The sequence below is a fragment of the Nannospalax galili genome, unplaced genomic scaffold (genome assembly GCF_000622305.1).
Source record: "Nannospalax galili isolate Female #2095 unplaced genomic scaffold, S.galili_v1.0 scaffold279, whole genome shotgun sequence".
In the NCBI taxonomy this organism is placed as follows: Eukaryota; Metazoa; Chordata; class Mammalia; order Rodentia; family Spalacidae; genus Nannospalax; species Nannospalax galili.
In genome coordinates, this window is record NW_008343971.1 from 2,326,772 (window position 1) to 2,332,989 (window position 6,218).

Below are 6,218 nucleotides of genomic sequence, written 5' to 3' on the forward strand. Positions count from 1 at the left end.
CACCAAAGACCTATACAATGAAAATTTTAAATCATTTAAGAAAGAGATTGAGGAAGACACCAGGAGATGGAAGGACCTCTCATGCTCATGGATTGTAAGAATTAATATTGTTAAATGATCATCCTACCAAAATCAATATATAGATTCAATGCAATCCCAATCAAAATCCCTATGGCATACTTCATAGAATTAGAAAAAATATCCTTAAATCCATATGGAAGCACAAAAGACTCCGGATAGCTAAAGCAACCCTGAGCACAAAGAGTAACTCTGGGGGGATTACTATACCAAATCTCAAACTATACTACAGAGCTATAGTCAAAGTACTGGCACAAAAATAGACACGTAGATCAATAGAGCATCACTGAAGACTCAAACATGAGTACACGCAACTTCAGCCACCTGATATTTGACAAAGTGCCAAGAACACACAATGGAGGAAAGACACCATCTACAACAAATAGTGCTGGCAAAACTGGATCTGCACCTGTGTAAGAATGAAACTAGATCCTTATCTTTCACCTTGCACAAAAGTTGATTCCAAATGGATCAAAGACCCCAGTGTCTTTGAAACTCTGAAACTGTTAAAAGAAAACATTTGGCAGTAACCTACAGGATACAGGTGTAGAAAAGGACTCTCTAAATCAGACACCAGTTGCCCATGAATTAAGGTCAACAATCAACAAGTAGGACCTCATTAAACTAAAAAGCTTCTGTACAGCAAAAGGAACAGTAAAGAAAGTGAAGAGGAAACTCACAGAGAAAAAATCTTCACCAGTGACACATCTGACAGAGATTTAACATCAAGACTATATAAATAACTCAAAAAACAAAGAATCAAGAAAACAAATGACCCATTAAAATGGGCTAAAGAGCTAAACAGAATTCTCAAAAGAAGAAATAAAGATGGCTAAGAAACATCTTAAAAAGTGTTCAACATTGTTAGTAATTAGGGAAATGCAAATTAAACCACCTTAAGATTTCATCTTACCCCAAACTGGCTAAGATCAACAGAACAAATGATACCAAATGCTGGCAAGGATGTGGAGAAAGGGGAATGCTCATTCACTGCTGGTGAGATTGCAAACTCATGCAACCTCTATGGAAAGCAGTGTGGAGCACTCTTAAAAAACTAAAAATGAAGTCAGGCATGGTGGCCCACGCCTGTAGTCCCAGCGCTTGGGAGGCAGAGGCAGGCGATCTCTGTCAGTTCAAGGCCAGCGTGGTCTACATAGTGAGTTCCAGGACAGCTGGGGCTACAAGGGAGACACTGCTTCAAAAAGACCGAAAAAAAAAACCTTAAAAATGAACCTACCATATAACCCGGCTATACCACTCCTTGGCATATACCCAAAGGACTCATCTTATTGCAGACATACTTGTACAACCATGTTTGTTGCTGCTCTTTTCACAATAGCTAAGAGATGGAAGCAACCTAAGTGCCTCTCCATGGACAAGTAGTTAATGAAAATGTGGTACATTTACACAGCGAGGTTTTATTCAGCAGTAAAGAAAGATGAAATAATCGAAATTTGCAGGTAAATGGATGGATCTAGAAACTGTTATACTAAGTGAAGTAACAAACTCAGAAAAACAAAAGACATATGTTCTCATTTGTAGATTCTAGCACCATATCCTTATAAATGAGTGCATATCCTGATGCAACTGCAGAACCAGGAATATGGAAGGGAATCAGAGAGATAAAGGGAAAGAATAGTAGGAGACAGGTGTTAATAAGAAAGAAATTTTTTTAAAAAGAGGTAGCTAAATGGGAGGGGCAGAAGGAGGGCTATACAAGGAACTATAGGTATAAAGGAGAAGGAGCTCGAGAGAGGTAGACAGAAATGACCAAGGGAGAAATGGGAAAAATGGGGACACTTTAAATTGGGAGGGCAGGGAGGAAGGATAAGATAGGGAGAGAAAGAGTAGAGATAAATAATGCCTAGCTAGTATAAAAAAAAAAAACAGAAGGACTGTATTAATTTAAAAAACCTACTGAAAAATTGCACATACAATATCTCTACAAGAGTCCGTGAATATACCTGAAGGCTGCATAACAAGAAACAGTGCCAGACAGGAAAAAGCTTCCTTTGAGTTGTTGGCCAGAGTAGCCAAGAGACTCCCAAAATTACACAGGCTATTGCCATAGTCCTTGATTACCTCCCAGAACTTGATGCTAAGACCCTACTTCTGAAGACAGGACATACTTTGGACTCAGGATTTGGAACAACACAGCTGGACCTGACCTGGAAACCACCTCCCCTGAAAGCTAGCTCTCATAGCTTTGGAGAGCATCATGCAATATGCTAAGGGAGAACATCAACCAGTGGTCCAACCAGCTTCAGGGCCTAAAAACCACATCAATGACCAGCACAGTAAACAACATTGGTGCAGTAGTTACACTTTTATCTTGGGGGTAATCAACAGCTACCTGATTGGACTTAAAACCCACTCAATGGGAGGAAACTCATGTGTGGCACTGTAAACCTAGCCAAATACACATAGTTGGAGAGATCATAGATCCTAGAGAAAACTCCAAGGCTGTCACATCCCTAGACAAATGTAATATGGATCCTTAAATCTATAGACAAGTATCCCAGTCACCACCCATCCAAGAAGTTTCTTTTTCAAGAGACAGAGATAATTACAGAGTTCTGCAACTGCTCACACACAGAGATTGTCTGTGAACTGTCTAAGTGGCACATCTAGGATGCAACCTCTACACCTAAGGCTCACAGAACATAGAACAAGGGATGAAGACACTAATGCATCTTTCAACTCTCATCAATGAAGCTCCCTCATGCAACAGAAGGCCAGGAACACAAAAGGTCACAAATGGCCAAAATGCAGAGAATAAGAGTCTGCGGAGTGTGGGTCCTTGGACAGGACTCCTATACTAAAATGTACCCACACAGGGCTCAGGGATCATTGCAGAAATGGGGTCAGAAAGATTGTAAGTGCCAGGGAGGAGGTGCATGACCATACAGAAGTAGGCTCCTGGGACTCTTCACATATGAACCTACAGCAATGGTGTCAGCACACACAAGACCCATCCAAACTTAAGTAGACAAAAACCCAGCACAGAATTGAGCTGTGAAATAACAGTAGGCCCCAATCTTGGTCGAAGAATTATTGGTAGCTGATTCCTGATGGGTGAGGAAGAGTTGATCTTCTTAAAAGGAGAGACTCTAGATAGACTGACTAGATCCCAGTGGATGAACTAACTTTGCACAAATGGCAGAATGTATGAACTTGGGGGCGGGGGACTATGGGAGGGTGCCAAAGGGGAAAGGGGTATAAAGATGATTTTCTGTGTGAAATACACAAAAATTCAATTTAAAAAATGTAAAAAATAAATAAGACAAAAAGCATTAGAGGGGGCAGCTGGGAATTTAGCTCAGTTGGTAGAATACTTGCCTACTGTGTCCGAAGTCCCGGATTGTAGCCCCAGAATCACATAAACCAGGTATGTTGGTGCAGATCTGTAATCCCAGGACTCAGTAGATGGAAGAAAGAGCATCAGAAATTCAAGTTCATCCTCAACTACATAGCAAGTTCAAGACCAACCTGAGATACACAAGGCTCTATTTCCAAAAAAGAGTCATCCATAAATCTTTATGTGCTGAATAATATCTCCCACCTACACACAAGCCGACTCACGCACACAAATGTTGTTAGCATTTAGGAGAATGCCAGGCCCAGATGGCTCCACAGATGATTTCTTTCAAAGCTGCAGGAAAACAATAACTTCAATACCTCAAGATTTGTTTCAGTAACTGGAAAGGACATATGTCTCCTGTGCTGATTAATCTTGGGTGTCAACCTGACTGGATTAAGGAAAAGCCAGAGAACCTTAAAGCACTAGCTCTGGGTGAGGGTATGTGCTGAGGGCTGTACTGGGACGATCTCCCCCACTCTATGGGAGGGCACTATCCAACTGACTGAAGCAGAGAGAGCAAAAGAACAGGAAAAGCTAATCTCCCTCCCCCCAAGCTCAAACACTGCCAGCAGCTGTGGCCTTTGGGCTCCTAAACCTTGCCCCGTGGCCTTGGACTGAAGATTACATCATTGTTCTGGTTTTGAAGCTTTTGGACTTGGCCTGAATCACTACCAGCATTGCAGGGTCTTCAGCCTGCAGATAGCCTGTTGTGGGACGTCTCAGCCTTCATAGCCACACGGGTCAACTCTCCCAATATGTCCACCTTCAGTGTCTATACTATATGGAGCCTATTGGTTCTGCTTCTTTGGAGAACCCTGACTAACACAAATGGCAACTTTCAGTTCATTTTCTAAACATTTTTATTAAATAAATGCCTGTTCCCCAAGTTTTGTGAGATACAAAATAGGGACCTGGGAAGGTAGCTCAGTACTAAAATATATGCATGAAGCCCTGGGTTCAATTTACCACCTGATAGTGCTACAAAAGAAAACCGTTAGTGGTTTTTGTAGGCACAAACTTTTGAGGCCACTTGCTAGGCAGTAGCAAATCAGAGAAAAGCATACTTAAGAATAAATGTAGAGCTGGCTGTAGTGATGCATGCTTGTATTGCAAGCACTTAGGAGGCTAAGGCAGGAGGATCAGGAGGTCAAGGCCAGCTTGACACATACAGAGGGAACTTTTAATAAAAAAAGGAAGAGGAGGAAGAGAAATAATTTAGCATATATAATAAGGGTATAGATATAGCTACCTTAGGGCTGGGGATGTAGCTCAAACGGTAGAGTGCTTTCCTAGCATGTACAAAGCCCTGGGTTCAATCCCCAGCACAATAGAAAGAAGCAGATGGATCTCTGTGAGTTCAAGGCCAGCCTGGTCTTCAAAGTGAGTTCCAGGCAAGTCAGGGCTATACAGTGAGATGTCTCAAAAAACAAGGACTAGAGAGATGGCTCAGTGGTTGAGTGCTCTTGCAGAGGACCTGGGTACCCAGAACCCACATTAGGTGACTCACAACTGCCTGTAACTCCAGTTTCAGAGGATCTGATATCCTCTGGCCTCCTTCAATACCTGCATGAACATAGTGCACATAAACTCATGTAGGTACACATACATGCACATAAATAAAAGTAAATGAATCTTAAAAAAAAAAAAAAGAACAAAAGCTACCAAAATCCACTGGTAGATTTTGAATTAGATTTGAATAAAATTTAAATAAGATGGGTGGTAAGGTCTCCCTGGAAAGATGACTCAGTGAGTAAACTGCTTGTTAGGCAAACATGAGGACCTGAGTTTAATCCCCAGACCCATATAAAAAAGCCATGCACAGCCATGCTGACCTGCAATCTCAGCATTAGGACACTAGGAGATAGAGACTGGGAATTGCTGGTCAGCCAGTATAGCCAAATTAATGAATTTTAGGTTCCATGGGAGATTGTGTCTAAAAACTAAGGTGGACAGCAACTGAAGAAGACATATTCACATATGTGTATGAAACCTACATATACACACATGAATGCCACACGCATATAGAGAGAGAAGAGAGAGAGACAGAGACAGAGACAGATAGAGACAGAGAATGCAGTTATACCATGCCCTTGGATAAAGAAGCTCAAAATTGTAATAATGGGGCTGGAGAGATGACTCATTCAGTTCCCAGCAGCCAAGTCACAAATGCCTATAACTCCAGCTCCAATGGATCTGACACCCTCTTCTGGACTCCAAAGACACATTACCTGTATACAGACACACATGTAATTAAAAATAAGAATAAATTTTTAAAACTATAATAATGGCAGCTAGTCCCTAAATTGATTATAAACTCATCACAATTTTAAATAAAGGCCTCAATGAAATTATTTTGTGAAAAGAACAAATTTCTTCCAGAATTATAAATGCTATCAAAAAAAGTTTTTTTCAAAAATTAAGGGGAAATGGGGTTGGAGAGATAGCTTGGCAGTTAAGAGCAGTGGCTGTGGCTCAGTTCCCAGCACTCACATGGTGACTAACAACTGTTCATAACTTCAGTTCAAGGGGATCCAACACCCTCTTCTGATGTCCACAGGCATGCACACACGGGTGCATCTACATACATACAGGCCAAACAGTCATATTTATAAAATTAAAATAAACAAAAAAATTTTTTAATTAAGGGGAAATGTATGTCAGGTTCCCCAGAAAGAAGATCAATAGAATCTATAAAGACATCTAAGAGCAGAGTTATTAAGAAAATTGGCTCACATAATCATGGAGACCGAAACATCCTACCATATGTCATCTGTAGGTG